The sequence below is a fragment of the Lycorma delicatula genome, chromosome 6 (genome assembly GCF_047948215.1).
Source record: "Lycorma delicatula isolate Av1 chromosome 6, ASM4794821v1, whole genome shotgun sequence".
In the NCBI taxonomy this organism is placed as follows: Eukaryota; Metazoa; Arthropoda; class Insecta; order Hemiptera; family Fulgoridae; genus Lycorma; species Lycorma delicatula.
Genome location: NC_134460.1, coordinates 68,411,028 through 68,434,628, shown reverse-complemented (window position 1 = coordinate 68,434,628; position 23,601 = coordinate 68,411,028). Strand labels below are relative to the sequence as shown.

The window sequence follows — 23,601 nt, the reverse complement described above, 5'->3', positions numbered from 1 at the left end:
AATGGAGCAGCAGATCTCAATTGTTCCTGATATCGATTAAGGAGCGGGTTTGAGAACATGACATTAAAGGTTGGATGATTTGGTTGCACATTAATACAAGTTACGGAAGAGCAGATCATATGATTTCATCTATTCCAAAGGGATGGCTCACTACACTCTACCAGTAGACTTACCAAAGGAATGAAACGCACCTATAGCAAGAAGGATGAATGAATAATGGACTGCTTGAGCATTCTAAGAGCGGTGGACCAAGTAGACAAATGAGCCATGCAGCCGTAGTCTAAGTGGGAATGAACTAGAGCTCGGTAGAAGTGCAATGTGCGTACTCAGCTCCCCAATGAATATTAGATAAAACTCTCAGCATGTTTAATATTTTTAAACATTTAACTTTCAGCTCCTTTAAATGTGTTATCCATGTTGTCTTTGGCCAAACCACATTCTAAAAATGTAACCCACGTGCATGGTTCAGTGAGTTCACTGTGTATAAACAGTTGATGGTCAACATGTTCCCTCAAGTGTAAGAAGCAAATGCATTTTTTTCTTCAGAGAAAACATCATTGCAGTCATTTTACACCATGATTATAATCATTTTGTTGGGACTTGAAATACTAAGATGTTGTTACAATATCAGTTAATAAATGAATCATAATTTGTAATTTTATTATTAAAAAAATAACATTTAATTTAAAAATAATAAATGACTGTTTTTAAATAGTGAAATTTATTTCAATTTGGAGCACTCCCTTCTTACCAGTAGAGTTTACTGGTAGTATAATGAATAATTATTATGTATAATTTGAAATTTACAAACAAAATTTCTGCTAAATAGAATATTAAATGAACAAAGACAATATAGATTAAATGCATTACTTGATTACTGTATGAGCATAAATCATTTATTAACCTTTTTGGGCCATCATTAATATTAGTGGTACTGTTAATTCCATTGAAGAAAAGATGCTACTAGTTAGTTTAGAAGAAGGTCACCACTACATACTTTGGAAGATGGCTTGTTATTTAAGAAAGCAAGTCATTTTTATTTAAAACTTTTTTTATGAATCTCTAATTTGTTAAATCCTGTAATTCAGTTTGCACATTTAAAGTGAGATAGATAATAGGTATAAATTAGAATTAATTTTCAAATGAATTTGAATCTAGACTGGGATATGTTGTCAACTGAATAGAATCAAGAAGTTATAGCCCAACAACAAAATGGTGACCAGGATATAATAACAAGAATTTTAATATTGATGGCATTAAAATATAACTTTGTACAGCTTGCCCTAGAACTGATAATCTTCCAAATTGGAAAAACATGTACTAATGCTCTTTACTATCTTCATACTTTACTTAAATTATCATAAGTTAAAAGATTAGTGATCAAGAATAGCTATAAAATTGTCATACCTGTCATCCTGACAAACAACCTGGCATCCATTTATCTTTCGACTTGGTGTAAATATTAAGGTTCCATCAGTTTCCCATACTTTAAGAAGACGTTGATCTACATAATTTTTTCTATAGTTTGGTAACACAGCAATAACTCTATGGCCTCGTTTTTTAAAGTAATTTATACAGATTTCTAATCCTTTAAATGAAAATTTAACATGCCTTCCATGACTGCTTTAAAATAAATATTAAGGAATACATGAATAAAAATCAAATTTATCAGAATTTTATTTGGAATAATTTTTTCTATATCACATTACTGGATTCACTTAAGTACTATAATTTTTATATTCTAGATTATTTTGCCTGCTAAATGATTGCTTGTAAATGATACATGTAACACCAAATTACATTTAGATAGATAGCTTCATTCATACAATCCCATTTTAGTTACTATTGAGACACTGCAAGGCTGTTAAATAAGCACCTTTAACCATGTTATACAGAGTACAAACATTCAAATTCATTATAAGTAAATGTTATTTTAAATATATTTCAGATTTGACCCAAATGAACACTGACAATGAATTGTTACTTATTAAAATTTAATTTACTTAACATAAAAGATTATTTGAAGTTGGGTTAATTTTCGCTGTCTCCAACCAGTCAGTGTAGCAGTAGTATTATGTGTCTGAATATTTCATTCTCTTAGATATCTAGAATAGTTATGTAGAGATCAGTTACGATTTATTTTTCAACATAAATTTTGAACATTTCTGCCACTGATTCTATAGTTTTTTTTATACATATATTGTGAAAAGTAGTGAAGCACAAAGTGTAATCTAACCTAACCTCCCTTTGAATGTGCTAATTCAGGGCCGTAAGGAGGTTTTTGATAATAGTCTGATACAAGCCAATTGTCTGATTATTATAGAATTAGGTAATCTAGCATTGTTGTGAAGGAGCAACATGTTACAGATTGGGATTCCATACCTTTTTAACTGACTTGATTGTCTTGGCCTGGTTAATGGTTCATTACATCATACAACATTTATTTGCATCTTTTTGTGAAGAAAATCTAAAAATGCATCTCTTTTAATCTCCTATAACAATATAATAAGAATTTACACCACTAACAATCAAATTTTTGCATTTAGTGAATTTTTTCCTCTTTCCTTTACCAGTTCACTGCCCCACTTCACTCCAGACATACAGCAATGCACCATATGTCATTACAAATCAGAATGAAACATAAAAATTAACTTCTCCAACTTTAAAATGTTCAACATTTTTTAACTATTTTGAACACAAGCAGCTTTCTGTTTCTTTTTAATTACACTTGTCATTAATATTATCATTGTGCTCGCTATTACAAAACCAAACATGAGGTAATGAGAAACAGAAGATAGGGAGTAATATTAGTGAGCATGTTCACAAATATTCAAATTAACCATTAATACATCTGCTTGTTAAGAAGTAGAAAGAAAAGTTCAGTTAATATTGAATTGACCCATACATATTAATATCAACCCAGAATATGTAGGTTGCTATTATCATGGTTGTGATCTGTTTCTGTGATATTACAGTTAAAGATGTATGAGAAAGGACTTCTTTACATCTACTTTTAAGAATTACTTTGTATTATCTTTATATCTGACACAAAGAATATTCAAACACATACTATCAATACATAACAAAGATGCGGTTAAAATTTAATGCCATCATTAAATTTTTTTGATCCTACCTAAATATGTGTCTTCTCATTTTAAAGTGACATGTGAGAAATAACTGTAGCTGGATCATTATTAACAACACCAATGTTCATTCCCGTTGCTAACTTTCTTGTACATCAGATTCTTTGACAAAATTTTTAAATAAAAAATATTATTGTTGATAACTTATTCCAGTTAATAATTATTTACTCATACTTTTTAAATCTTCAGTAGATAGTTTGTAGTATTTAAAAAAATATTTACAGATTTGATTTATCAACAGTTCATTATTTCTGAACTATGTAACAGTTCATTATTTATAAATTAATCTGCATAATATTCTGTTATATAATTCTTCTTCCGTGTTTTTACTTTTATCCTAGATTTCTAGTAGTATGTTGTGAAGACGTGTAGAGTCTTCATCTCTACTGACTGATCTCTGTCATTACTGAGGCTGCCAGTTTAATCTCTTCTACCAACACTGCTTTGAGATAACATAAGTAATTGGTTATTTTATTATTTGAGATAATTATGTATCTAATATATGTAGGAATGGTACTACTCCCCCAAGACAACCAGCCCATACTAAAAAGCTTTAACACAGTCGCCTCAGGGTTTCATGGCAGCGCAGTCTGCCCTCCCTAGCTCGTCCGAACTCGAACATCCCATCGGGGTCTCCCATGCCTCCTCAAAAACATACTAATTACCTCTTCCGGTGATCAGAATATTTCTCAGCAGGAGAGCTACCCTTCCCGTCCCTATTATACCTGACACACTTTTCGTTTGCCCTTCACAGTTACGCATCATCGGGGAGCTCCGACCCACCCACTCTTGCACATGAGTAGGCCTGAACACCCTAGGCATAGAAGCTGCCTCCCTGGCCCCTACACGCATCAAGATGGACTTGTACCTGTCCTCGATCCCCCACGCATTCCCATGACCCCTCATTACTTGTTGCACCATGTCTCCCTCGGCGTCAGCAGTTGAGCACACAATATCTCCCCACTCCATGTCCATCGGTATATCCGGCAGCATATTCAAACAACAACAACATGAGCAAAGACACATAATACAATCATAAATTCCTAGCCTAACAAAGTACATTAACAACTACAAAAATAAAACACATTTCAACGCCTCTGATGACATCGAGGGCCGTGTGCATGTCAAGGGGGTTCCTCCTCCCTCTTCGCTGTTAGTACGAGATGAGCCCCTCTCCCTACCTCCCTCCGTCCATTCTCACTCTGGAGCATGTGTCTGACAACGTTATCTGGTGTTACGACCACCGGAATCTGACGTCTCTTGTTCTCCCATCTGACACAGCCGAACAGGTGTGTTCGGCTGCATCAGCTGTCGAACGGTACCTGCAACCCGCCGTTCTCCTCCTCTTGAAGCAATGCAGATAGCTAGTCATGAATATTAATATTTATATTTGCATAATCCACCGTCCTACCTGGATCACCTCCCACCATTGCTGCCAGATGGCCATGATTTGCGCCCTTGCATTCTCTTTGTTTACACCTTCAAACCGCAAGCATCGTTCCTCCACCAATAGGTCTATTGGTGACGTTCCTGCAATAATGCAGATCGCTTCATAGGAGACTGTCCTGTAGGCGCATGTCACTCGCAGAAGCGGCCTCCTATGAATGGCCTCCTGCTTCCTCCTGTACTTCTGAACCGCCACTGCCCTTTACTATGCAGGGGCCGCATACAATAGGACTGATGTCATGGTTGCAGCTATGACTCGTCGATGTTTCTCACATGGCCCTACTGTGTTCGCCATCAGCCTCGAGGTAGCCCTCAGCTGTTGTTCTGCCTTCTTTATTGCTTCTTCTACATGAGGTTCGAATGAACGATGCTTATCCATCCAGACCCCAAGGTATTTGGCCCTCAAGACTTGGCGTATCTCTGCGCCATCGATGGTGAAGCACATTCTCCCTTAGCTGGCATACGGGAGATGAAAAATATGACTATATCAAAATGTTTGTTGCTGTGTTTATTTTTAACTCGTAAGACATGAATATTAAGTACATTAATATTAAGAAATGTAATTTTTCTGTCAAGAATTTGACAGACAAAGCAAAACAAAAGAAAGGAAAAATAAATGAAAAAATGTATTATTTTTTTAAAGGAATTTGCTATGATCACACCATAAAGTGATATCCTGATTGCATGAAATGAAGTCCATATTAAAATTAACTTAATTACTTGAAATTAGCTTACATTAACGTAATAAAAATAAAATGTAGGTGCTAACATTTGTTTCTTACATTCAATATATTTACAGTTTTTTCTCTTTTTAATTCCAAATATCATTTTTAACATATACCATTAAATTATATCCCATCCCACATGTTTGGTAAATATTTGCACAAGTCATGGTACCATAATGTTTATTGGTTCTTTGGGTGTAGGAATGACCTTGGATGGTCTGTACTGACAATATTACCTACAAAGCCAGCTCATTCTTGGCCTGGAATGTGGAGTCTTTTAATTGGAGTGGCTGCTATTGGACCAAGTCAGATTCTGTGTTTGTTTACTGGCTGCAGTACAGTAAGCTTTACATACTGAAAATGAATTGGGCAGTCAAACCTCTTTTCCTAAAGCACAAAAAAAAATACAAAAGTATAATTTCCTTGGCTGCTCATTTTGTTAATTCAAGGATCAGATCAAAATCAGCATGGCAGATAGTTTTAGTAATTCTCAGTGTCATATTGTGTATGCATTTTTTGTTTTTTTTTTAACAAATATTAATAGAATTTTTTTTGTTTTCGCCTTTGTTGCTGTATTACTTAAAAATTTGTCTTGCTTCTTAAGTTTGGATCACTATCCATTATTTATTAATTCTTATTTAATGTATTAATTCTTATTAATGTAGAATTTGGTAGAAATAAAGAAGAAATACCAGTAGGCTTCAGTTTATAACACAACTATATACAGATAATTGATTTGTTAATTTTAGAGAAGGAATCACTTGAAGGACATATGAATCTTTGTATTTAAATTTATGATCAGATAAGAGTTACTTTTAGTTAACTGTAAATGTTTATGATAAAATATACATAAAAAATTGGTAAAATGATTATTCTTTTTTTTTGTAATCAAAGAATCCAGTTAAAAAATCTCACTAAAAATAGTTTAATAAGTAAACTTTATAAGTAATTTACCTGTATGCAACATTACTACCATCCACAATGACTGGTCTCAGATCAGTTTTATTAATTGTATCAGAAGTACAAGCTTTTCCTTTATTATTATTATTTTCATTGCTCTTTTCAAATACGTCTATTTTATTAAATTTTGATTCAGGAATATATATTTTTTTACTATTATTATTATCATTATCCTCTGAGACAGATGTGGTTGAATCAATTTTACTGAAATGTAAAAGTGAGTTAGATAATACTCTTGAATGCTGGTTTAGATCTATGTCACTCTCATCATCAAAATAACTTCTTAGTTGTGCTAATAATTTTTTTATTTTTTTTTTCTGTACTCTTTTATATCTTCTTTTTCTATTAATTCTTTTATTTAAAATTTTGATTGAATATTTAATTAGCCTCTGTATGAAATATAATTTAAGTATGAATTATGTTGAACTCTAACATGAAACAATTTATCTGTGATATTAAATATTATCTCTAAAAATGTATCATTTATATATTTAACAAGAAAATGTAATAGAGCAGTAGATTTTGCAAATGGACATTGAATAAATAGTCAATTTCCATGGTGAAGTGGTAGCATCTTGTCCTTTAATTCGGGGATTCAAATTCAAATCTTGGGTCAGGCAATTTCCATATGCTTCAAAATTCCATTTCCATAATACTATTTACAAGCTTCAAAGCTTCTATAGTGAGTTAATGAATTTAAATCATTAAGTAAAAAATCCTACAAAATTTTTCTGTAAGAAATTATTTTAATCTCTTGTTACTTTAATTTTTAAATCATCTCTACCTATAAAACAAGATGTCCTGATTGACTCACAATGCATTCCTAGCAAAACTACTGAATAAAAATTGATGAAAATTTGTATACACATTCTACAGAGTATGTGAACACTAAGAAAGGAATGGGATCCCCAATCCTTTAAACAAAATCCCAAAGTTTAAAATGGAGTAACATTAAATTTTTCATCTTATTGAATTTCTTGGTAACAAATGAAGATATCTACTTGATTTTTGGTGTGTGTAATGTTAAGTTTCTAGATTTTAAATATTTGACCTTGAAAGGGGCGAAGAAAGATATAAAACTTTTGAAGAATGATTGCAAACTTTCCCTCCTTACAACTATACTAAATGAGATATTCACTTGATTTGGGTTTACAAATACTTCAATTAAATATCTAAAAACCATTTTTTGGTTTTTTGAATTTTGATTTTTTAACAGGTGCGACGGTTATGGTGCGGTGGCCCAAGCAACACAGCCACTGTAACTGATACTGTATGTGTGATGCCACTGGCTGCACATGTCTCCAGTTACTTGACTAAAAAACATAAAAAAGACTGTAAAAATGAGAAATGAAGTACGATCAGCTCCTAATGGTGTTAGTCAGTTAATGCTAAGAAGTGAGCAAGTGAAATACATTTTATCTGCCCTTCATGTGGGTAAACAGCTACAATTACTATTTTTAAGATGGAGATTGGCTATTTTGAAACCTGCATTCTTCAGATCACTAGGTTCCTGCACTGACCAAACTGTTTCTCTGAAGAAATTACAGTATACAGATAGTTTTTATAAATTGAACAGGCTTAATTCTTATTAATCATTGTTATTATAACAAATACGATTTAAATAAACAGAGAGGGTGCAGGGGCAGATCTCCCTGTCTAGATGAAAAGAGTGAATGAAGAGACCCTGAGTGGCTAGTTGATTAAAATAAAAAGTACTAAATGCTATTTACCAAAAGTTGAAGCCTGATTTTAGAATCCCATTGCTCGTTAGTGCAAATTTAAAAAATTTTGTGAAATAGTATCTTTTAAATTTTTTTCTTTTGGATTTATTTGTAAAATTCTTTGTAGCAGTTTTTGAAAAGTTTACAGCTTAATAAAACTTCAAACTATCAGGTTAGCTATACCTTTTTTATATTTGAGATTAAAGTCAAAATGTGATTAAACTCTAAGCCTATGAATCATAAGCTGAAGTAATTAGATACAAGAATTATTATTTATTATAATTTTCTTTTACATTAAATATTATTGTAATTTTCCTACTCAGAGTAAACAATTGGTAGCGGATAATTTTTCACAGGAATGATGCAATTTGTAATTGTTTTCACATAATACAGTATTTCTCAGTGTACTTTATGACTCTGATGTATCTTGGTACAAATGGCACTACTCAGAATTGTTTTCTCTGAAAGAAATTATGTTCATTTTACCAGTCCATACGTTAAACAGAGTGAAGATGTCCCCTGCCTAAAGGCTAAATATCCCTTGTGTTTCTGTAAGCCTGATCTGTAGATCTGTAGATATTACCATGTTTGAATATATATTTATATATAGATCTGATTCCAGTACTGGACAGCAGAATTTCCATATATAACCATAACAATTTTCAAAATTTTTAAAAAGAAAACAATTTTGACAAATTAACAAATTATGAATATGTTTTAATGTAATTATAGAATTCAATACCAACTGAAGATGTGGGATCCTACAAAAATGGATCATTGGAATTAATATGGTAAGTATAACTTAACTAATTACTATGTTTTGATGGTTTATATTTTGTATAATATTAAATATTGTTTAGTTAATAAAATATAATATAAAATATTAAACATAGATATTACTCACACTTCTTATCCCTACAAAAGATGTTTTGTATCCCTACAAAATCTTTTTTAACTTATTAGTTTTATAACTAATTGTTCATATATTCTGCAGATCTTTTAATGTTAACATATTTTACATGCTGGACTACCAGTTTTATATATTCCATTTTTCTCTTCATGTAAATTTTTATAGAAAATTACTATACTAAATTAATTCAATTTAGACGTCTTAGTACATGCCCCAACAACCTATTCTCTACAAAAGTATATTAAATTTCTCATTGCTCATCAACTTAATTTTTGTCTACAAAATTCTGCTTCAGTCAGATTTCTCTCGTCTTTTATTCATCTTAAGACTTCTTCATTTAGAATTTTGTTTTGTCAACCTAACTAAATTTTCAACATCATCATCATCAGCATCACATTTCTAGAGCCTTTACTGTTTCCATATTTTCATATTTAACTATGCTCCATCAAAATTTTTCAAGAAATTGTTTATAATAATTAGCTCAATATTTGGAACTTATTATACTTACTTACTAGCCAACGCTCGTCCTTGGCTGTTGAGCCATTTGGTGATGCGCTGACCAATAAAGATGGGCTTCTGTGAACTCCAGGCTCTCATCCTGCTGGATGTGGTCCAGGGTCAGACAATTTCTCAGGTGATCAACATCCATTGTCCTGCAACCACACAATGGACACTCAGGAGACAGCAGCGCATGAATGTGGTAAAGGTGACAGGCAAGATAGTTGCGGCCAGTTTTTAGTTGGATTCAGTTACACTGACCGTATGTGGGAGGCTGGGATTGATAGGCCAAAGTCTCCCATCTCCTACCAGCAGCTGTCTTGGAGAGACGCTGTTTGTTCCATCTGTTGACTGCTAAATCGACCACTGCTCTGGATGAACACAAGGATGCAGAACAACTGCTTAGGATGCAGAACAACTAGGTTGGTGTAGAGTCGTTCCTAACTTGGCTAGTTTATTGACCTCCTTATTTCCACATACGTTGACATGACTGGGTATCGATGAAAACATCAGTATCCACCTGTGATTTCCCAGGCTTTCCAGTCTTCTACACTCAACCGTCCTCTGGCAGTCCGTTTGGGTGTTGCGAGATAGATTATGTATAGCAGCTTGGGAGTCTACCAAAAACACAGCTTTCAAAGGAGAAATCAGCCTTTCCAGTTTGACTACAGTGGCGTGCACTGCTTCAACTTCGCCATCATATTTGCTGAGGGGAGCACCTACGGCTACATATCCCTGGAAAAGATGGCAGTAGTACCCAACCCCTGTTTGTTTCTCTACCATTTGAAACTGAAGTGCCACTCCATTGTACTGGAGGTGGATCTCGGTATGTTGACAGAGAAAAAAGCTGAAAGATGATTTTTGATGCATTTACCATCATTACATTTTGCCTTGCTCATTGTTTTAGTTTTATCAGAGTCTCGTTTTAAACACCTCTAGTGAAGAGATAGATCCACTGATTACCCAGAAAAGTAGATCATCTGCATAAAAGATTGCCTGGACACCAAGCATGCTTCTTACTGCATCCAGGATGTCATTTATCATGATATTAAACAGCAAACAGCTCAAAATGGCTCCCTGGGCTAGTCCTTGCTGTTGAATGTGAAATCTCAATGTGCAGTTGAAAACTATACCTGAATCTGTCTTTGGGACAGGAACGACTTTACCCACCTAAATAGGTTTCCATGTCTGGCAAGTTAACATATGAGCATGGGCTACCAGATGGTGTTATAAGCGGCCTTCAGATTCACCAGTACTGCCAATATTGACATTTTCCTGTGGAATCCGTCTTTAACATGTGTAAAATTGGTTACATGATCCATTGTGCTGCGGTGCTTGCAGAATACTGCCTGAGCATTGTCAATTAGTTTTCGTGCTTCAACCAACAGGTTTAGATGGTTTGCAATCATCCTTTCTGCCACCTTACAGAAAGCACTTGTCAACCATATTGGTTGATAACACTTCGCCTTAATGACTTATATGCCTTTTTTCAGTATAGGAACACTTTTGTTCCTATATATTTGTTTATTTGAAACTAGCAGACTTCTTTTTCTGCAACTTTTGTTATATTGTGTTTTCCTCTCTTAATCTTCAATTCCTTATCATCTTTTCTCTCATATCATTGTTTTTATATTTCAATATTGTTTATTTCAAAAATAATTTCTATCTTACTAATAAATCCAAGCCAATTCAGTTTACTATTGCTACATAAATATTTAAATGTTTAAAAAATAGATGTAATAAAACTTACTTTTGCTCTTTTGTAGTCAGCAACTGCATCAGATGCTGAAGAAATAAATATTTCTGCAATTTCATTTAAATTGCTTGTGCTCATTAACACTTTAACATTGAAATCTTGAAGGGTTGGTGATAAAGCATTCAACAAATGTTTACTGTATTTTAAAGGAACAAAAAATCCTGTGTGCTTTACTTTCATTTTCTGTGAACACATTTGTTTTAAAATGTGAAAAATATTCTTGTAGATTGTTTAGAGATAAGATGCTAAATATTAGATGGCTACCGTTTTTAAAATACATATTTTGAGAATTTGTTACAATTTTATGCAATAAAATAAGTTTAAATAAATTTTTATGAAATATAAAAATGTAATTACTTATTGGTTATGGATACACTTATACTGTAGTACAAGTTGGTTATGGGTTATTTTATCTTGTCCTACCTAGGTTATTTTTGTAAGATAACAATAAAATTTTATCTTCTGATTGGCTGATAACAAGATTTTATTATATAAATATGTTACCTATATGTGTATATTGCTTCTTGATGTAGTTGAAGACAACATTTAAGTATTTATTGAACTGCAAACCAGTTTTTGTGAATCCTTGAAAATTCTGCTACTAGGATATTTAATTAGTTAACTACATCAATGAGTACCTTATTGGATTAAGCAATGGATAGCCAAAATCTTCTTTCTATAAAGGGATGAAAATTACCTGGTGTATAATCCAGGCTACTGAGGGATGGCTAAGCATTTTTTACTTGAACTATTCAAGTAAAGCTGTAGTGGAATAGGATTATATATATTTTTTCTCATGCATAACACTCTTTATAAGCATCTATTGATTTGTTCTGTAATTGATCTATGAAGTTTTTCAAAATTCATAATTGATATTATTGAAGCTCTAGGTTCCATGAATTCTGTTACTAAAATTCTCTTATGATCTCAAAGCACTGTAACCATAATTTTTCAGTTCAATAATGTTTTGCTCGAATTTTTTTTGGGCTTCTTTTCTCTCCAAATCACTTGCCACCAACCGGAAGCAAAAAGAAAACACAAACTGTATCATATACTTCACAGTTGGGAAGGTTTTGAGCTTTATTGAGTGCCATGTTGGTGCACTGAACAGGACAGACAGTAAATTGACATATAACAAGAAGACTGGTAGCTGGATACTGTGCATGTTCCATGTTACAACATGTATCACAATAGCAATTGCTTTTTCAAGAGCCAGTTGGAATTCAACTTTTGAGTAGTCCTTGTATGTAAAAATAAATTATCTTGTACTTATAAATATGCTTGGCTTTTTTATTTTTTCAGATTAAACTATTTAGAGTGTTAAATATGAATAAAATTACTAAAAAAAAGCATTCAAGAGAGTACTGTTTTACTAGCTTTACATTTAGTTTGTTATACAACTAATAACAGAAAATGTAAAAGAAATAGTTAAATAAACAAAAACATACATAAAAACATAAAAATTTAATAAATTATTTATTAAAGTACCAATTTGGCTTCATCGTTTTGTTTTTATAATCATAAGGTCAAAATACAAGAACAGTAGTTTTTATTAACCCTTTGTAGTAGCTGACTGTACAGTTAAATAAAATATTGTTTTTACTTTACCTTTAATGTTCTGTTCAATTATTTATTTCAATTATTATTTAGTACACTTCATTCTTTGTTTTATAGTAAAAAAAACGCATTTTCCCCACTTGATACTTTTTTTTATCAGTGGTTGTTTTAAATCAACAAAAAATTAAAAAAAAAAAATTGTAATTTCATTAAAATTATCAAGTTTTATATTATTAATTTATCATGATTTACTTTTCTATATAAATTTAATATTTATTATTCAAGAACATATTGTAGTCATAGAAATAATTTGTTTTTTATATAAAACACTGACAGAAAAACAATCATATCCAGTGACAAAAAAGTACATTAAACTGACATACATTAACTAAATTCATACTCAACTGGAATATTTTCAGAAATTTTCTGTTCTTTATTTCATAGCAGTTAGTAATGATAATTTTGAAATATAAAAACTGTAATTACGTACCAAACAAAATTTTATAATAAAATACTTTTAAAAACTTAGTTAAAAGCAAAAAAATTACTTAAGTTATTTAAATGTTATTCAACATTTTTAGTTGTCTTTCAGAGTCACTGTAATGAATTGCAATCATATCTGAAAATGCATCAAGTAACATATTGACCTTTAATGGTCATGAATAATAATTTATCACTTTTCAAAAATTGAGCAGGAAATAATATAGACAGATGGTACTTATTATGTAGGAAATGGATGGGGAAATACAGGCTTGAAGTTGGAAATGCTGGTTATTTTATAGGATAGTATAAAGAAATTTTTATGGGGAAATGATAGCTGCATTTATCACAACCTTTGGATGAACAGTGTATTTTAGTGATATAAACCAACCTTGTTTGTGAATCTAAAGGCGTTAAAGTGATTAAATAGTGCAGTGAAGATGTACAGAGTGGTGCAAAAGTCACTTGACACTTGTTTATAAAAGTACTGAATTTATTTTATTTTATTTATTACAGAGAATTAGTAATTATATTTTATGTTCAAAATATTTTCCATCTTCATTAATACATTTTTGCAGTCTTTTGGGAACACTGTTACACACTCTATAGCAAAGTTCTCTATCACTGAATGCATCGTAAGTGTAATCTTTCAGTTTATCAATAGTGTGAGACTTTCTAGGGACTCCTTGATAACACCCTCTACAAAAAAAAATCTATTGGCGTAATAACTGGTGAACATGGAGGCATGTCAACAATATCTGCCTGTTGACCAATCACTCTTCTGCCAAACGTTTCATTCACATAATTTCGGACTGCAGTAGTGTAATGTGGTGGAGCACCATCATGTTGGAAGTAAATTTCTTAAATATTTTCAGCACATGTCATGAGACCTGGTACCATGTAATTTTTAAGCATGTCCTTACCTCCTGTCACTGTTCCTTCAAAAAAAGTATGGTCCAACTACGCCAAAAGATGATACTGCCCCCCAAATACTTACACCTGTTTGACTGAGTTGTTGCTATAACAAAAGATGTTGGTTTTCAGTATGGCAGTAAGTGCAGTCGTGTCTATTAAGTTGTCCACTAACTTAAAATTAGCCTCATCAGACCACACAATTTTAATGAATAAGTACGAATCTTGTTTCTGTTCGTTAAGCATCAATTCACAAAACTGAAGACATCGATCTGGGTCATCTACATACAGGTAGCCCATGAAGTAAATGTGGAATGTAGACTTTAAATTTATGTTTGTGTGACATTCTTTGTATGTATCTTTGTGATAACTCCAGCTCAGAGGCAGATCATTTTGTTGATTTTTGTAGACTTTGTGTCACTGCTAAACATATGCGCAATTCAGTTTCCTTTGTTGCGACTGTTATTAGGTGGCCAGATCTTGGTACATCCGTAACAGATCCATGTTGTTCAAATTTATCTTGTATGTCATACACTGTTTGTCTAGAGGGAAGGTTTGGTGTAAAATGTCTACCCTACTCATTAATAATTGCAGTAGCATCACTTTTATAAAAAAATTTTAAAGAAAAAATACTTTCTTGTTAACATCATGACAACTACCAAATCGGATTCTACAGCTCACTTCAATATACTGAGATACATATCTAGACAGTTAGTTGTACTTATCATTATATTGCCAACTTGACACAGCTGAATTATCAACATTTTATAATAGCAATATCATGGACTAAAATTATTGTATATTACATTTTGCTATTGTTAATAATTTAAAAAAAAATGTTTTTGCTATTTGTAATTATTTTTTACCTAGCTTCAAGTGACTCTTGTCACTCTGTGTATTAAATTTTAGTTTCTTTTCTTTATTTTAAACCCATAAAAATTACCACTATTTTGGCTTTATTGAATATTTGTAAAACTAGGTTTTTAATTTACTGAACTTCACAAATAATTTTTGTTGGCTTTTTCACGCTGTAGTTTGTGTTCTGAATAACACACTCAGAGTTATAGTTTAATGAACGAGTGAAATCTGCTTAAAAAAAGTTCAGGTAGTCATTTATTAAAGTCTACCTGACAAAACAATGTCTAAAATATCTACTTTAAGTTTTTTAAAGTAGAGTGATAATACCAACAGTTGTTTGGAATGGTTTTCTAAGTGAATGATAACAAAGGAAAATCATAGTAAATTATGCTGCCCAATTATTCTGCCCAAGTAAGGAAACATTTTCATTGCTAAGAATCAAAGTAATATAACTAAAAAAATACATTTTTTCAGAAGGGCAAAAAACATTCAGATAAATCTGTATTATTAATAAATCTTGTATTATTGCAACTATGAATAGTTAGAAATATATATAATTACAAATAAGGTATAAATAAGGGGGAATTATTTCTCACATTTAAATTATCATTCTCAATTAGCAATTCAGTTATGTCTCTTTTAGTTCTAGAAAAAGAAAATTTCATCAGACTGCCTTGAAAGTCACAGAAGGTAAATTTGTTTATGTAGGAGCGCACTACCTCTTGTTGTTACCTGTTGAAATTGAGCACATTTACAACGAAAATGTGAAAAAAAATTAAAAATATAATTTGAAAAAAGTGTGATAAAACACACAAAGTGGGTTTTAGGTTGTTTCATACTAATTCTGTTGTTTAAGAATTTATAATAAGACTACAATTCTTTCATAATTACTTATTTATACTTAATTTTTAAAATTTTAATGAAAATTAGTTTCTTTGACTTTTACGCAGTAAAAATACAATTGGTCAATTTGTTATATTTTTTTATTATGTTTCATTAAAATTTTAATAAAGAAAAAACTGTTTAATAATACAAGAAAAATATTTTATTGTAATTGCTTTTGTAATTTTTCATTAATTATTCTTAATGATAATTTATTATAATAATTACACAGGTCAACAAAAATTGAAGTGAAGTCTCAGGTCGACCATTTCTGAGATGTGTGGTTAATTGAAACCCAACCACCAAAGAACACCGGTGTCCACGATCTAGTATTCAAAATCTGTATAAAAGTAACTGACATTACTAGGACTTGAACGCTGGAACTCTCGTCTTCTAAATCAGCTGATTTGGGAAGATGCATTTACCACTAGACCAATCTGGTGGGTGTATAGTGTTTATCTGTAGCCTGACTATCCCACAAACACAAGACAAAAATATATTTTGTAAAGCCACTCTGGAGAATGAGAAGAAGCCCTATCACTTTCAGGTCAGCAGTGATTTGCCATGAGTGTTTATCATATTTAATAGCTTTTAAAATTTTTTACATACTTTCATATGTTTCTTTCATTCCTATAGCATGTGCCTCTGGTACAGAAGAAAACTTGTTTGAGTTATGCAACAACACCTTCTTTATGTTTCTTTTTGATGAGTCTATAAATAAATGCCAATTGTGAATAACATATTCAATATGCAATTCAGACATTAGCCCCTAACATCATGGCAGCAACAAATTAAACCATCTCTTCTAAAGTATTTCAGTAAATTTTCATTTTGATTTCTATATACTGAAATTTTAGTATCCTGGTTTAATAAATTACATTCTTTAAGACATGAACCCAGGGGTTCTGCATATTGTTTTGTCAAGTACTAGTCACGAATTAAGTCGCTCAGTTCTGCTTGTGTTATGAGGTGAGGTTCAGTATTTGATTCTTCTAGAATGTAATTAATATCTATTGAAGTTGAGGATTTATTGGTTGAACTTTCTGGGGTATCAGAAATTTCTTTCCAAGAAGTTGAAGTGATAAGAATTAGTAAATCAACATCATGAAGTACTGGTCTCATAGCTGAATGAACATTTGAGTATGCAATACTCTCTTTTTTCCTGTTTAGCCTCTGGTAACTACTGTTTAGATAATTCTTCAGAGGATGAATGAGGATGATATGTATGATTGCAAATGAAGTGTAGTCTTGTACATTCTCAGTTCGACCATTCCTGAGATGTGTGGTTAATTGAAACCCAACCACCAAAGAACACCGGTATCCACAATCTAGTATTCAAATCCGTGTAAAAATAACTGGCTTTACTAGGACTTGAACGCTGTAACTCTCGACTTTCCAAATCAGCTGATTGGTGAAGACGCGTTAACCACTAGACCAACCCGATGGGTTAGTATGCAATACTGCTTTTATTGCTTAAATTGAAACCAGTAACATTTATTAAGCAAAAATAGCAATCATTATAATGGTTGTTGCCAAATCATAGCTATGCCAAAAAAAAGAGCAAATGCTCTTTTTTTCCTTTTAACCATTGTTAGTGTAACATATCACTTGCTGCGTGATACATGTGGAGACCAGGATTTATCTTTGTCTCCCAAGCGACAGTCAAAATAATATTTGTAAGCAGTTTTCAGCAAATTTGATACTGGTTTTTGTTGACTTTTCATGGTGAATTCTCTGCAAACATAACAAAAAATATTTGGAGAATTTTTACAAGTCAAATTTTTATTCATTGTAAAATTCAAAATGTTTTAATGAATGAAAGTAAACTGAAATATTACAGAAATACTTACTTAATTATAAAAATAATTATTAAAGTACTTCATAAAAAAGTTTCACTGTGGAGTGCAATAAAGCAGCGCACACACACACACACACACACACACACACACACACACACACACACACACACACACACACACAGAGAGAGAGAGAGAGAGAGAGAGAGAGAGAGAGAGAGAGAGAGAGAGAGAGAGAGAGAGAGAGAGTGAGAGAGACACACACACAAAAAAAACCAAATCTTGATGTTCAATAGAATAATACCAAAAGTTGTTCTGTCATAAAAATCCTTCACTAAATTTATGGCATCACTTATGAAACAATCTTTATAATATATGTATGGTAAAACCATTATCACAACTAAAGAACACAGCAAGTCACACCAAGAGCTGAACTCATGCAAAAGAAAATTTCAATCACTTGAATTACTCTTTACTTGACTCACTGACATGTCTGGCTTTACATGAAATGATATCATTCGACTGTTATGTATCAAATATAGGTCTACATCACAATGTAAATCAGATGTGAATAAGTAAACATATATACTGACTTATTTGTATTGTTTATTCCATGAATTATGTAACAAATAAATATAAGGAGTTGTAATTTAAGAACGTTATGTAATCAGTTGTTTTGGAATACATTTTCAGATTCATCATATAAAATACTATATAGAACAACTACTGCCTTTTCAGTTCCAAATTTTATGTTGACTGGAGTTATTAAACTGTCATCTTCAAGTTTTTTATATGAGATAAAATGTAAATATCTGACTTGGGCTATATTTTTTATGCAGGTATCTGTTTGGTAATTGAAAGTAGAAAACTTAAGAATATTTTTAATCATTTTTTAAAAATTTATTGTAATTTTAATAAACAATTTTAAAAGTTTTTGTAACTTAAACATTGTTTTATTATTATTATATTATTGTTAGTATTAATTTTTGTGATACTTTTTAAATTGTATAAATGCGATATATATATATACATATATATATATATATATATATATATATATATATATATATATATATATATATATACAATATTTTTGTGATACTTTTTAAATAAATTATATTTAATTTCATTACAGTGACCTTTATTTATTAACAAAAAGTATTAAGATAACAAGGAATAAAATAAGGAGTAAGATAATTACTAAATTCATTTTTGATTATACTTTGAAATACCATTGTTATTGGACCATGGCATGTTATTTTACTACAGCTTATGCGGCTTTCAATTAAGATGACAGTAATAAAGGTTATATATATATTTTTTGTCATTCAGGGTATATACTAATGTATCTTGGAAAATTAAAAGAAATTTCTTTAAACTTCTACTTATGTCTGCTAAATGGTTGAAAATATTTTATTATAAGATTTGGTTCTATTTGTCATTACTTTTGTGTTTTAATTTTTTAAATTATCAGTAAATTATATTATTGTTTTACTTTCAAAGCTGCAAATTAATACACAAATTATAACAATTGATTGAACAATAACTTAAACATAGTAGCCAGGAGTCTATAAATTAAACATTACGTTAAATACCATAGAGGGAAACAGGAACCAAGTTCATTAATGAATACAAAGGTTGCATATACCTTTGTAAGTCATTCAAAAGGGATGGGATTCACATCCACAAAGATGTTAACCTCAACTATGATATAGTGTAGTAGCCGACCACCATGGTGTGAGTGCTAGCGCCTCAGCCTTTAATCTGGAGGCCCTGGGTTTGAATCCTGGTCAGGCATGGCATTTTCACACATGCTTCAAATCAATAATTCATCTCATCCACTGAAGCAATACCTAACGCTGGCGCCGGAGGTTAAACAAAAAAAAAAGTTATAGTACGATAATGCTGTATTACAATCAAATAATTATGCTGTTGACCACATTCTTTTAAGTTCTGTAACAACTTTAAAATGAGCATCATTACTAACTGCTATCTACAATAATGTTCTGGAAAGGTCTAGTTCATAGTTATTAAAAAAAAATCTTCTGTAAGTATATTTCCAGGTATTTAGAAAGTGAGTTGTGATAATTTTTCTAAGTCTTAATAGTTGATTGAAAATAGCAGTACGATACTATTTATTAATTATATCTATCGGTAGGAGTTAAAGAACGAAGCTTATTAACTTTAACCTGAGTAATTAAAACAAATTAGTGTACCTCGACCTAAATTACTGTAATCTTTAGATAATATTATGAATGCGTGTAAAATTGTAATCCGTTCAAAACTGAATTAATTGAGGAAATAAAAAAAATTATTGAGATTTATGGATTAAACTTAATGATATTCATTTGAAACATTAAAACAATAAACCATTTACACGAAAAAGTTTATGGCATTAAAATAGGTTGGCTATCTTGTTCCTGTCTGAGACAGGACACGATCAAGTTGTTTAGTTCTTACTGCACAGCCATTTTATTGGAGGATTGAGTAGCTGTGGATGTACTTTTTGTTTTAATTCTTTAAAAATCACATTTTTAATCGACGGAAATTTTCTATCATCGTATGTAGGAAAAGGTAAGAAACGTTGAAACTTGTAAGCAGTTTGAAGACAGTGAATCTTTTCTCGCCGGTTCATTGTGAGCCTTTGTGTGATCGAGGCCATGATGTTTCTTTGTATTTTGTTTGCAGGAACGTGAAGACTACAGTTTATCTTGTTTTGTGTTGTGTTAAAAGTTAAAAAAAAGTCCAGTTTAAAGTTTTAGTGGTTAACCGTTTTAGTAGTCAGTTTTTTCGGGAGTTAATAATGAAAATGTTGCGTTTAGAAGACAATAAGTTTATAAGTGTTTTAGTATTTTCAAAGTGGATTTTGATGGTGTTAAATCACTTTACAACTTTTTCTGGGAGTAAAAGGTAAGAAAGCGATAGGTCTAATTGCATAATCCTTTTAAATGAAACTGGACATCTGTAGAATCATAATTTTTTACAAATAAGTTTATCTAAATAAATGGCTCCGGTTTGCAGAATTAATGTTTTTCCCTACGTATGGAAGGTCTGTAATGTAGTGTGTTATTACTTTTTTAGATTTAAGTCGATCATTGACGTGATTAACTACAAGATCATAGTCGTGATATTTATAATTTTTATGAATGGGCCAAAAGCAGTTAACCATTCACTTTATTTAGTATAACTTGTGTGAAAAGATGTCTTTGCGACTTGTATTAATGTTAGATTTTTCCAAGTGGTTTCTTTTGCCTCATTTAAATTATTTAACCCTTTCCAATTTTACACAATTATGATATTTACTTTTACATGGAAATCTCTTTTTTTGGGGGGGAATTTCTACTTTTATTTATTGATATTTCCCCTAATCATATATTTATCTGGTAATTAAAGTTTTGGATGTTTGATTTATTTACTAGTCTTTCTGATTTATGTGAATATAATTTTTTGTAAATGATTTTCAGAGTATAATCTTGTTCCCCAAATTAATTTATATCGAAATTTCGTTAAATTGTTCATGTTTAGTTAGGTATAAGGTTGAAACTTCTAAGGTTTAAGACTCCTGACTCTAGATTTTGCTTTTGTAATGGAATCGTTGCTTCTTCATGATGTTGTAATTAAGATATAAGTCAATTCATTGGATTACTTGTATCTTCTGAGATGTTCAATCATTGAGCAAGATCTTTTCTGTTCTTTATTTTTGATTGTATATTTTTTATAAGAATTTTTGAAGTCATTTACAGTATTTTCAAATCCTATTCTAATAACGAGCCTATGTTATTCTGTTCTGTTTAAATCCCATTTTTAGATTGAGCCCTAGGAACAGTAGGGCTGTTTAAATCTTAATACCTTATTTCTTCTTTTGTTATTCCAATCTGAAATTATTTATTTAAATACTTTTATGCTTTTATATACAATTAGAAGGGGAAGATAATAAACTTACACCTTTATTTCACTTCTTTCTGTACAGAGCTTGTATTTTCTCATTTTTTATGTCACAGCTGTCAGATTATTACTCTAGTTATACACGATTTCTACCCTATTTTCACTAAAGTTTTCAATAATTTAACACTACTGCTGTGTTTTTATAAAATGCCAGTGTTGGTTGATTTTTTCTTTTCACCAATTAGCCTTTAACAGATTATCTGTGCTAAAAAATTGCCTTTCTTATTCCTGTATATTTACTGTACTTCACATTATATATATTCAATCTACATCTATATACTATTTTATATTTTGGATGCTTGGTATCAACAGTAAACAGTAGTCATTTCTTACTGCTTCTGCTTTCTTTGAAGTTGGAATTAAATTGGACTAATAAGTCTATTATTATGTACAAAAACTAATTAATGTACTTGATGCTTTTTTAATTTTTTAAATTTGTTGTGACTTCATTAACCTCATAAATTCATTAATTAAACAAGGAAATATAATTTATTTCACCTAAACAGAAAAGTAATGTTGATGTGTACAATTGCCCATAACTGATCTTATCTTTTACAATCTCAAAAGTACTGAGCAATTATGCTACAAACAACAAATTTTTTCTTATTGACATATCATCATGTAAATGACAGAAAAAGTGTAGACCAATATAAATTGAAGTGTCAGAAATGCAAAATAACCCATAAACTAACCTTAATAGTCAGAGTTTGACTCTTGAGTCTGCCATTGAAGATGACGGACTGTACTGTTTGTAAGTTGATTTTCTGTCGTACACATGACTTATCATGGAATATGTGGTGTAGTCTCTATAGCGGCAGTTTATCTGTTTTAATATACAGAATCTTGTCAATCAAATCTATCTTATCTTATAGTTTGTAAATATCAATTGATATTTGATCAATTACTCTATAAGATGATATTTAGTATTGTCATACTGTACTCTTAAACTCCACAAGACTAGCCTTAACTTAATTCTTCTAACCTTAACCCTAACTTCTCTTCATAGAATGGATTAGTATTTGAACAGGTCACCATAACTCACAGAATTAATTGTTAATTGACTAGATAATACGGTGCAGACTTTGTGACTGGTTACCTACTATCCAAACCTACTTTCTGATATTTAGATATTGTGTTTTCCTGATCCTAAGCATATATTTAATTGATCCTCTTCAATTAACTTATCCTTTTTATATTCTTCAAACAGTAAAAGTAAATTATTTTGGTATGAATTAATTTTTCAAAGTATGTTCTCATCTCCATGCCCAAGTAACTATATTCAGCTTGTGTAGTAGGGTAAAAAATCTACATGTACTTAACCTGCTAGTCTGTTTGGTTTCAGCTTTTTATTATATAATCAGATTGATTTACATTCTTATCGCATATATATATATATAATATTTTTAATATTGCCTTCAAAAATATATTAGGCCCTAAATGGTTTATTAGTGTTTTAAAATGGGAATAATGAAATATATTGGAAACATATTTAATTCTCTTTGAAGAGTCTTCTTTGATATTGATTGTTCAGTTACATATATATTGTGTTAGGATTTATTTATACAGTGCATTTGGAAAGTTGTTCTGCACTGTAATGATGGAATTTTCTTAATTATTATTTTGTACTTTTTATTTCATTATTTTATAGAGACTTTATTTTACAGTTACTGATTACAGTAACTGTAATAGTTTATAAAAGGTGTTGAAAATGACCTCCTCCATCAGTACTACACTGCACATGTTTTAATTTGTTTTCAAACACAATAGTTTTTACGTATGTTGTTATTGGAGTTTTTAGTTAATCAGTCGTGTGTGGTCTGTTGGCGATACATTGCTTGTTTCACTGCCCCCCCATAGAAAGTTATCTGGAGGAGTCTGATCGGGTGATAGTGCAAGCCAAAAACCCCTCAAAATGAAACTGGAAACTTTTCAGAAAACTTGTGCTTCACTAAATCAGTGTACTTTTCACCTTCATGAAAGAAGTCCAATGAGAAAATTGTGTTTTTCAATTG

At 31.0% G+C, this 23,601-nt stretch overlaps 1 protein-coding gene across 4 annotated transcripts in view; it reads left to right on the top strand.

The window, feature by feature from the left end:
- Nucleotides 1-20,081: 20,081 nt before the first annotated feature.
- The window catches only part of LOC142327109 (uncharacterized), a 79,701-nt gene continuing 76,181 nt past the window's right edge, over nucleotides 20,082-23,601 (top strand). For 3 of the 4 annotated variants that reach the window (XM_075369972.1, XM_075369971.1, XM_075369969.1), the window contains exon 1: nucleotides 20,082-20,218. The gene's annotated coding sequence lies outside the window, so the exon portion shown is untranslated. Of the gene's footprint in view, nucleotides 20,219-20,240; nucleotides 20,555-23,601 lie in introns of those variants that run through there. The other variant, XM_075369970.1, reaches the window with a different exon arrangement.